The sequence below is a fragment of the Neoarius graeffei genome, chromosome 24 (assembly GCF_027579695.1).
Source record: "Neoarius graeffei isolate fNeoGra1 chromosome 24, fNeoGra1.pri, whole genome shotgun sequence".
Lineage (NCBI taxonomy): Eukaryota > Metazoa > Chordata > Actinopteri > Siluriformes > Ariidae > Neoarius > Neoarius graeffei.
The window spans coordinates 31,504,241-31,516,264 of record NC_083592.1 but is presented as its reverse complement, the minus strand read 5'-3'; the positions used below and the strand labels follow the sequence as shown (position 1 = coordinate 31,516,264).

Sequence of the window (12,024 nt, the reverse complement as noted above, 5' to 3'; positions counted from 1 at the left end):
GGTTGCTTTATACAGACATCATGTGACAGATCATGTGACACTTTGATTGCACACAGGTGGATCTTAGTCAACTAATTATGTGACTTATGAAGTGAATTGTTTGGACCTGCTATTATTTAGGGGTTTCATATGAAAGGGGGTGAATACCTATGCACACTCCAGATTTCTGTTTTTTCATCTAAATTATTGTTTGTGTCACAATAAAACAACAATTTTCAACTTTAAAACTGTAGGCATACTGTGTAAATCAAATGGTGCTAACCCCCCAAAAATCCATTTTAATTCCATCTTGCAATGCGACAAAACAGGACAAACACCAAGGGGGATGAATACTTTTGCAAGACACTGTACCTTATAAAGAAATATGAAATCCATATGACAGATATGGAACGGATGCTTCAAGGTTAGTGGAAACAAACTTATTGCTTCAAAGATAAGGATGAAAAATTACAAATTTACTTCAATGTTTTTCAAGATAAAGTCACATGAGGTCTTTGGTTGTATGCAACTGATGTTAATTTGCTATGAAGGCACAATATAAGCCCTCGTCGAATAATGTTATCCAAATATTATGAAGTCTTGCAAAAATGTGTATTAAAAGCACCCACATAACAGCTTGTTGCAGGATTCCCTTCAATATTTATTTCATCACACGCTCACAAACTCCAGGAAACGTGTTAAGAATGCCTGTGTTTATCCAGGCCTCATAAATGCTTTCGAAACACAGGACACTGTGTGTGATCTGTAGAAACACTTTTACCTGTCATCATTCTGAAACGACTGATCCCCTAAAAGCAGGTCTCTGAAGCGGTAGCGCGGTGGGAGAGGAGGAACCTCCGAGTCCACATCAGCCATCTTCAGCGCTGAGCTGTCCAGAATCAGTCCAGTGGTACATATGTTGTTCTTTTTAACTGTTTCAGCAGGTGGCCTGACAGAGAAATACATGAAAAACATATTGACAGATAATATAAAAGTCATACAGAAGCTATTCCAGCAGGGGTGAAGTATCTGCCAAAGGGAACAACTGGCAAATTCTACACAGCTGTAACTGACAGTGTCGGACAGTGATATATGAGGTGCAGAATTTGTAAATATGTTGCTGGAGCAGCCTGCTCTCTTCTGGTGTCCTGCATGAAAAAAAAACACGCTCGGATGTGCATTGCTAACTAAGATGTATACTGACTCCTGTTAACAATTGGATGCCCATAGGCACCTGGGGGGGGGGGGGGGGGGTAGATTTAATATATACCAGTGTTTAATGATATTGCCATTAAAAATAAATAAATAAATAAATAAATAATGCTGGTTCTTCCACAGATGTCTGCCCACCCCCCCAAAAAACCTTGATATTTGAACATAGAAACTATGCAAAGGATTAAAATTGTAATTGCGTACCTGTCATCAGGATTGGCTGGGTGCTGTAGTGGAATCATACTTGCCTCTGGAAACAGAGAGAAGCATTAGTTATTCCCATAAAAAGACAGTCCATTCAGACATTGTTTTATGAATGAATACCTGACATTATAATGTAAAATCCGAGCAGATCTCTTCAAGATCTATTTTTCCCACATTTAGTCAAACTGTTAAACCAGTTTTCATTCAAGGTACACCACGTCATGTGTGATAATTTCCATCTCTGCCTCTTCAAATGTGAAGCTGGTGAATCACTAGCAATTACGTCCAAGCAGCATCCTGGTGTATCTCCTAAGCAGCACCTTCAGGTACACTTTTACAGACAGCCTGCCTTTTACATAATTACAGGTCATTTCTGGAAGCACATTTAATAGAGCGTTTACAGGGAATAGCCTAGAATTACACCTTACGACCAAACAGAACATCTGAGGACTAATTCTCATTGTTATTATGTTGTCCTTGGGGCAAAAGGGTACACTAGAGAAAAATAGTTCCTCTGTAATATCTAGAATGTTCTCTGCATGTTCTCCTCTGAATGGCCTCAGGTGAATGTGTGTGTCTGTGTATGTGTGTGTGCAGTGCGCAATCGTGAGGCGTGGGTGCTGAGTGACTTTAATGGCAGAGGTGTAAACAAAAGAGCAACGTGTTGCTGAGGGCACTGTGTGGATTGTGTTTATGCCTTAGCACACACAGTAACAAAAATACTTGAGTGTCAACACTCAGATATATGGTATTCATTTTAAAAACAGGTCGATTGGATAGCTTTGAGAAGTGCTGCAGAGGTTATATTTTTAATTTCGAAGCAGTAATCCTGATGCAGTGTGTCTTAATAAGTGAGAAGGAGTGATCCCAGATGGGGGAAATACTTAATTGGAAATGCAAAATGATATCAAATAAACATAATGGCTTCACAGGCACAACCAGGGTGCATGAAACAAGTCCTGACTAATTTGCATAATGTATTTATCATAGGCTGTTTATCATTTTTATGTAATATCCATAGTTGACTGGGGAAACAAATTACAGGGGTGTGGCAAAGAAGTCGATTCCCCACCCGTTGAAATAAGTCGTGACAGCCTAACTCTGAGCTTAGATCCTGTCTCCGAGAGGTCTGTTATTCTACCCTGTCTGTATTTTTTGGGGGAAAAAAAGCCCCTGAGTATTATGAACTAAAATCTAGACTAAAATTAAATGAACTAAATCTACACTCTCAGAAATAAAGGATCCAAACTCTACTCTACTTTTACTTGTATAATTTTGCACAACTTTAGTGTGTATTCTCTACGTGGGAAGGTGCATGTGTTGTAATTAGCTTTTAGAATAAAGGTTTAAATGTTACATTGATGGTCCTTAATGCCCAGTGTCCATCTAATATTGTTTAAAACATATTCTATCGTCATGTTTGCAGGTAAAAGAACGCCGATGTACTAAATAAGTGAGAAGGAGTGATCCCAGATGGGGGAAATACTTAACTGGAAATGCAAAATGATATCAAATAAACATAGTGGCTTCACAGGCACAACCAGGGTGCACGAAACAAGTCCTGACTAATTTGCATAATTTATACTGTATATAATAGGCTGTTTATCATTTTTATGTAATATCCATAGTTGCATGTTTGATGATACCACGCCAGTGACAAGGAAATTTCTCAGAGTATAGGCTATATGAGTCCAATGCAGTCATATCATCATGTGGGCACCAGGAAAACACCAGGATATTCTCTGAAAACTACTTCAACAACTCTAAAAACAGGAGCATTGCCAAGTCAATGTCTTTAAAAAAAAAAACTGTCAGTCCTTTCAGTGTACAGTGATAAGAAATGATCTTTGAAAGTGTTCTGTGTGAAAACTAATCGAGGAAAATATCAAGACTCCCCTCATTCAGCGTACACTGTTCTGTTTCTAGAGTGGATTTCAGGTTCCTGCACAGCCGGAGAATAAATAATAATGGTACTGTGCTGTTTCATGATGCCAGTGATGCACGACTGCTCTTTAGTCTACCATAGCAAAACATCTCAGTGTCTATCAACACATCCATGGAGAAGACAGGTAGCTTAAGACTTTGGGTTGCTGATTGAAAGGTTATGAGTTCAAACCCCAAGCTGCCACTGCTGGGTCAAGCTTGAGCAAGACTCTTAACTAACAAATTGGCAGTTAGAGCAGGTCTGAACAGTAGGTCGATTTGGATTAAATAATAATAATAATAATAATAATGAAACGAATGATAAAAATAATAAGCATCCGTTAAATGAGGAAAGGTTATGTGTAGTCTGGAGCTTTTGGCTCCATGAGCTGAGAGCTCTGTAAGGGATGCGACTGCCTGTGTGTGAGATGTTACCTGGCTGGGGCTGAGTGCGCGGTCCCATCATTGTAAAGAAGCGTCCTGATGGCGAGTCCAACGCCGCACATTTTCCTCCAAATCCCGAGCTTTAAGAGTCCACAGTGGACTTCCTATTGTAGTGTCCTCTCTATGTCTTGATATCTTAGTGAATGCATGAAATGGGTGGGTGACGACCCTGAGTGGAGAAGCTACACAAGCCCACCGGGTCTAATACAGCATCCAGCATCTTTCTCTCTCTCTCTCTCTCTCTCTCTCTCTCACCCCAGTGGAGTGAACACGAGCTGCTCATCATCACCGGTTAAAACGCCTTCCTTCATTTCCCACAGCTTTCATTTAATGGCTTTGAAGGGCTACACAAAGTCATTCAGGGCACTACATGTAGTGGACTTGGAAAATAAAAATAAAAATACATAAAGCCATAAAGCCTATATGTAAATATATCCTATTTGCTTTTGAAGAAGTTTTTATCATAAACATCCAGGACAACAAATATACACGAGGATTTGTCGCTGTTCATCTGTTCATATATATTTTTTTTACATGTAGAGAAATAAAAATAAAATAAAAGCGTAAGGTCTTCCTCCAGCGTCCTCTCAGTGCGGTAAAAAAGACGCTGGCTGAAACCCAAACCACTGCCCGCTCCCTTTATAAGCGCCCTATCTAGTGTAAAGATAGCGGTTTATCCGCCTTACGCAGTGCACCATGTGTCCTGTATTCTGACATTTAGGATTAGCCCGCTGTCACTTCTCTAGATGAGCGTCGCTTGACTCCCAAATTGCTCCCCAATCCCTAGCTAAGTGCCCTACACTCACAAAAAAAAAAAAATGCTTCAAGTGCACTAAATTTGTCCAGCAGGGAAACATTCAGGATTCAACCGCTGTGTCACCTCTGGATATGAGTGAGGTTGTGAGGTTTGTGATCACCTCAAAAGCTCGGCATCTGGTTCAGAGTTGATAGCGCCATCTTCTGGAGAACTCTGGGACTTGCTTTACCATGGACACGACCCAAGAGAACAAGGTATTACATGTCAAGAACAGCGAATATTCTATGCACATTCACTGGATATGAGCAGTCGCGCGCTCTGATTGGTGACTCTACTACTAGGATATCGGCTCATATACCGTGAGTAGAGAAAAACAAAATGGCGGAGCGTGTTGCTGAACCAACCGAGGATGAAATAAAAACTCGACTCGAAAAGAAAAACCCAAAAAATACAAAAAAGCAACAAAGTATGGAATGAAAGTATTTGATAGTAAGAACGTATCTTTTTTATTTTTCAAGAATTATTATTATTTTTATTATTATTACTATTATTACGGCGAGGGCCTTTCTGTGCGGAGTTTGCATGTTCTCCCCGTGTCCGCGTGGGTTTCCTCCGGGTGCTCCGGTTTCCCCCACAGTCCAAAGACATGCAGGTTAGGTTAACTGGTGACTCTAAATTGACCGTAGGTGTGAATGTGAGTGTGAATGGTTGTCTGTGTCTATGTGTCAGTCCCGTGATGACCTGGCGACTTGTCCAGGGTGTACCCCGCCTTTCGCCTGTAGTCAGCTGGGATAGGCTCCAGCTTGCCTGCGACCCTGTAGAACAGGATAAAGCGGCTACAGATAATGAGATTATTATTATTATTATTATTATTATAGCATTTTTTCACAAATTGCTCCTGTCATTTTGCCGGTTTGTTTACATTCTTCATCTTTAAGCATTAAAATTTGTTGATTTTTTTTTAGACTGGTTCAAAAGCTCAAAGAAGTTTGAAAATTTCAGAACTGATATGTCCAAGGAAGAATTAAATAAATGTCTAATGCTATTCTATACCTAGGCACAACAGCAAGATGGTACTTTCTACAAAAAAAAAAAAACAGCACTAAAGTTAATTTGTGCAGCTATTGATAGGTTTTTAAGAAGTCCACCTAAGCAGAAATGATTTTGTCAGACGGGTTGTATAAAGTTTTTATTTATCGAATTTGCAAAAAATAAAAATAAAAATGCTCTGTTTCTCAAAATCCAATGAATGTGAATAGAATAAAACAATTATTCCAGACAATCTCATTACGGCTTAGAGCAGCTATCAGCTCATGTACGACTCGATTTCATGGAATAATTGTTAAATATACGTGCAGGACATGTGGGGCTCCATGACCAGGTTTGGGAAACTGTTCCCTAGAGAAAGCTTAGTGTGGCAGCGGGGGCGTGGTCAAGCGCCGGTCTGTGACAGGAGGGTGGAGCCAGGGAAGGTGAGTGGCAGAATCGCGACACCTGAGGGTAATTAACCTGTGTTTGTGCGTGTGTTTTCCCAGTAACCGCTCCCTATTTAAGGAGGCAGAGAGAGAGGAGAGGGAGCGCAACCCGGGACCAGACAAGTGTGTGTGTGTGTATGGAAGTATTCAGACTGAAAAGTTGTGAAAATAAATAGATTTATCTGCCTCCAAGCACTGTCCTGCCGTCCTCTGTGCTTCACCCACACTCGATACGCGCTACAGTGGTGCCGAAACCCGGGATTAAGGTGGAGCACCAACACAGGTTAATTACCCTCAGGTGTCGCGATTCTGCCACTCACCTTCCCTGGCTCCACCCTCCTGTCACAGACCGGCGCTTGACCACGCCCCCGCTGCCACACTTAGTGTTTTCTGCAGCAAATTCCAGACAATTCTATGCACAAGAAAATCCTAGATCTATTTTAAACTACTGAAATACTTCAAACATGATCAAACATTATTATCTCATTGTAATATTGCTTGTGTTTAGACCAAAGTAATGCTGCTTTTGCAAATGCCTGTTGTTAAAACAAAGTGTGGTGAAGCAGCTTTTAGCTACTATGCAGTACAGCTATGGAACCAACTGCCAGAGGACATCAAAAATGCTCCTGCTGTTGGCAGCTTCAAATCTAGGTTAAAGACCAAGCTGTTTTCAGATGCTTTCTGTTAAATAATTAATATTTTTTTTAATAATCTTTTTCTCTGCATGTTTTAAATTTATTTTAACTTTATTCTATTTTATTCTGCTAGGTTTTTTTTTTCTCTTTCTCTTTCTTTTTCTCCTTTTTCTTTTTGGCATTTTAATATTTTATTTCTACTATTGTTTAATTCTTATTATTTTCTTTTAATTCTTTTAATTAATTATTTTAGAATAAAGATAAAATTATTTTATGTAATTTTATTTCTCTATTGTTTACTGTTTTTGTTTTTACTTCTGTAAAGCACATTGAACTGCCATTGTGTATGAAATGTGCTATATAAATAAACTTGCCTTGCCTTGCCTTGCCTTGCCTTGCTTTACCAGAGTGTCTCCTGAAAAATCCTCAGAGGCTTCTCTGACTAATTCCCTCTTTATCCCGTCACTAACTTTTGGTGGATGGTGTCCTCTAGTCACAATTGTGCCATATTACTTCCATGTTTGAATATTGGTTTTAATGGTGTTCTGCAGGATATTCAAAGTTCATTGGTTCTCCATTGCAGAGCACAGGTGGGCTGGAGCCAAATCCAGCTGACATTGGGTAAGAGGCAGGATACACCCTGGACGGGTGACCAGTCTACAGTGGTGCTTGAAAGTTTGTGAACCCTTTAGAATTTTCTATATTTCTGCATAAATATGACCGAAAACATCATCAGATTTTCACACAAGTCCTAAAAGTAGATAAAGAGAACCCAGTTAAAGAAATGAGACAAAATATTATGCTTGGTCATGTATTTATTGAGAAAAATGATCCAGTATTACATATCTGTGAGTGGCAAAAGTATGTGGACCTTTGCTTCAGTATCTGGTGTGACTCCCTTATGCAGCAATAACTGCAACTAAATGTTTCCGGTAACTGTTGATCAGTCCTGCACACCGGCTTGGAGGAATTTTAACCCATTCCTCCATACAGAACAGCTTCACCTCTGGGATGTTGGTGGGTTTCCTCACATGAACTGCTCGCTTCAGGTCCTTCCACAACATTTCGATTGGATTAAGGTCAGGATTTTGACTTGGCCATTCCAAAACATTAACTTTATTCTTCTTTAACCGTTCTTTAGTAGAACAACTTGTGTGCTTAGGTTCGTTGTCTTGCTGCATGACCCACCTTCTTTTGAGATTCAGTTCATGGACAGATGTCCTGACATTTTCCTTTAGAATTCGCTGGTATAATTCTGAATTCATTGTTTCATCAATGATGGCAAGCCATCCTGACCCAGATGCAGCAAAACAGGCCCAAACCATGATACTATCACCACCATGTTTCACAGATGGGATAAGGTTTTTATGCTGGAATGCAGTGTTTTCCTTTCTCCAAACATAACGCTTCTCATTTAAACCAAAAAGTTCTATTTTGGTCTCATCCATCCACAAAACATTTTTCCAATAGCCTTCTGGCTTGTCCACGTGATCTTTAGCAAACTGCAGACAAGCAGCAATGTTCTTTTTGGAGAACAGTGGCTTTCTCCTTGCAACCCTGCCATGTACACCATTGTTGTTCAGTGTTCTCCTGATGGTGGACTCATGAACATTAACATTAGCTAATGTGAGAGAGGCCTTCAGTTGCTTAGAAGTTACCCTGGGGTCCTTTGTGACCTTGCTGACTATTACACGCCTTGCTATTGGAGTGATCTTTGTTGGTCGACCACTCCTGGGGAGGGTAACAGTGGTGTTGAATTTCCTCCATTTGTACACAATCTGTCTGACTGTGGATTGGTGGAGTCCAAACTCTTTAGAGATGGTTTTGTAACCTTTTCCAGCCTGATGAGCATCAACAACGCTTTTTCTGAGGTCCTCAAAAATCTCCTTTGTTCGTACCATGATACACTTCCACAAACATGTGTTGTGAAGATCAGACTTTGATAGATTCCTGTTCTTTAAATAAAACTATATTTATATATTCTATATTTCACAGCACAAAGTATTGACACACTTGAGAAGGCAATACAAAGTGACTGAACCCAGATTTCTCAGTAGTTTGCCGCAGACAAACTTTCTTTGAATCCCAGCAAATGCAAAACAATGCTTATAGGTTCAGCAGGAATGAATGTGGCAAATACCAAGCTTAATCTTATACTAGATGGGGCCAAATTAGAACAAGAAACCACTTTTAAATACCTGGAGGTCACCATTGACAACTTACTCAAGTGGAGTGCACGTTTTGAATACATATACAAGAAACTTGCACAGGTGATCGGTATAATTAATTACCTCAAACCATACCTTAACAGACAGGCACTTCAATTAATATATACAACACTATTTATACCACACGTACATTACTGTAGTACAATTTGGGACCGGGGGGGAGGGATACTTTGAAAATCTTCAAAAACTATAAAATAGAGCAGGCAGGGTAATTCGAGGCTGTGACTGGTATATCTCTACCTCAACCCTTCTAAATACATTAGGATGGCTCCCAGTGGCCGAAATTCACAGGAAAAGTAAAGCTATTCTTGTCTATTAGGCTCTTAACGGTTTGACTCCTTCTTACATCACAGCAATGTTCACTCAACTGTCACATGTACACACTCATTATACCCGCCTCTGGGTACAAGGCAGTCTTCAGTTGCCCAAGACTAAATTGGAATACAGAAGACGAACCTTTTCATCCTCTGGGGCAAACAAATCCAAAGTAATGTTATTTGGTAACAACAAAACAAACACACAAATAAATATTCAAATAGATGGGGTTATTATAGAAAGAGTTAAGGAAATCAAATTTCTTGGAACAACTATTGATGAAAAACTCAGCTGGAAACCATATATAAAAAACATACAATCCAAAGTATCAAGAAGTATTGCAATATTAAACAAAGTTAAACAGTTTCTAGATCACAATTCACTCCGGATTCTTTACTGTTCCCTGGTTTCACCTTATTTAAGTTACTGTGCTGAGGTATGGGGCAATAATTACAAAAATACAATACATTCATTATTCATTCTCCAAAAAAGAGCAATAAGGATTATACACAAGGCTGGTTATCGGAATCATACAAATACATTATTCTTACAGTCAGAAATACTGAAATTTGCAGATCTGGTGGACTATCAAACTGCACAAATATTATTCAAAGCAAACAATAATCAACTACCACATAATATTCAAAAACTGTTCACTGAAAGAGATGGGAGTTATAATTTAAGGGGTTTATTTAAATGTAAAAATTATAGGGTGTGCACAACCAAGAAAAGTTTTTGTATTTCTGTTTGTGGGGTGAAGCGGTGGAACAGTTTAAATGAGGAGCTCAAGGGATGTCCAGACATGAAGCGTTTTAAAAAGATGTACAACAATTTGATTTTCACAAGGTATAAGGATGAAGGGGATTAATCATAACTGGCTGTTTACTGTGTAAATTTTCTTTTTTTCTTTTTTGAGTCTTCATCTATTTGTTTTGTTTTTATTTTGTTCTCCATTGTGAGTGTGGTATTTGTAGTAAACCTGTGTGTAGACATGGATATACACATATAATTAATTAATTATATGATATAGTCATAGAGAATTGATATCTGAATAGTTGAAGTAATAAGTAATATACAGTGTATATATATATATATATATATATATATATATATATATATATATATATATATATATATATAAGGAAGCTCGATAATCAATAAGGAAGCTCAATAATCAACTTATATTGACTAAAGTAGAGGGGTGGGATTAAATAAGTTTTTACTTCAGCCCACTCCTTTTCGGACATGTAAACTCAAAACTGCTTAGTGCGTCCTTGTTTGTATTTTTGTCTTGTTTTCTTTTGTTTTGATTTTGATATATTATTATTGCCTATATTATTTAAGGTTTATTTTCTAATTTAGTGGCTTTTTACGTGTTCTTGTTGCAAATGCTGTTTTGTTTTTCTTGTTATCTGCTTATTTATTCATTGTTTGTTTACATGTTTGAAATAAACTATCATCATCATCACTTTGGAACACATTACCACATTATCTGAAAGCAACTAGAACTCTAGCAAGTTTCAAACAACTATATGAACTTGATTGCCGAATATTTATACTGTATGCAAATCCTATTTTGATTTTAATTTTTTATGTTTTTATGTCATATGTTAACGTTATATCATTGTACTATTTATTTTGTAACATGACTTTATGTATAGTTTGAAGCATGTTATTTTTAATATTACTTGTTTTTTTTGTTATCTATTTATTTATTGTATCATTTCATTTGATGTTGATAGTTTATGTCTGGGGGTTTTCCCCCCAGGGCACATTGAAAAACGCCAGTAGGCGATATGTTTCCCCTGGTGAAACAAACAAACAAACAAACAAGCAAGCAAACAAACAAACAAACAAACAAACAAACAAACAAACAAACAAACAAACAAACAAACAGGGTGCCCACTCACAACTGATTGTCATCCCATTGATTGAAAACACCTGACGCTAATTTCACCTTCAAATTAACTGTTAATCCTAGAGGTTCACATACTTTTGCCACTCACAGATACATAATACACTGAGTGCAGAATTATTAGGCAAGTTGTATTTTTGAGGATTAGTTTTATTATTGAACAACAACTATGTTCTCAATCAACCAAAAAGACTCATAAATATCAAAGCTGAATATGTATGGAAGTTAGAGTGGGGCGTTTTTAGTTTTGGCCATTTTAGGAGAATATGTATGTGTTCAGGTAACTTTCACTGTGCAGAATTATTAGGCAACTTAATAAAAACCAAATATGTAGCCATTTCACTTATTTATTTTCACCAGGTACACTGATATGACAACTCCAGATTTGCAAATAAACATATCTGACGTTCAAACACAAAACAAAAACAAATCAGTGACCAATATAGCCACCCTTCTTCATGAGGACACTCAAAAGCCTTCCATCCATAGATTCTGTCAATTTCTTTATCTGTTCACGACCAACATTGTGTGCAGCAGCAACCACGGCCTCCCAGACGCTGTTCAGAGAGGTGTACTGTTTTCCCTCTTTGTAGACCTCACGTTTTATAATGGACCACAGGTTCTCTATGGGGTTTAGGTCAGGTGAACAAGGGGGCCATGTCATTATTTTTTCACCTTTCAGACCTTTACTGGCTAGCCACGCAGTGGAGTATTTGGATGCATGAGATGGAGCATTATCCTGCATGAAAATCATGTTCTTCTTGAAAGATGCTGACTTTTTCCTATACCACTGCTTGAAGAAGGTTTCTTCCAGGAACTGGCAGTAGGTCTGGGAGTTGAGTTTGAGTCCATCCTCAACTCGAAAAGGTCCAACAAGCTCGTCTTTGATGATACCAGCCCATAGCAGTACTCCACCTCCACCTTGCTGGCGTCTGAG

The 12,024-nt window shown here is 38.4% G+C and overlaps 1 long non-coding RNA gene across 1 annotated transcript; it reads right to left on the bottom strand.

The window, feature by feature from the left end:
- Positions 1–846: 846 nt before the first annotated feature.
- Positions 847–3,871, bottom strand: LOC132872301 (uncharacterized). The gene is made up of 3 exons (XR_009651420.1): positions 3,754–3,871; positions 1,396–1,441; positions 847–928 (listed from the first exon to the last, which is right to left on the bottom strand). It is a non-coding gene; the product is annotated as an uncharacterized LOC132872301 (long non-coding RNA).
- Between the last annotated feature and the right edge of the window lie 8,153 nt (positions 3,872–12,024).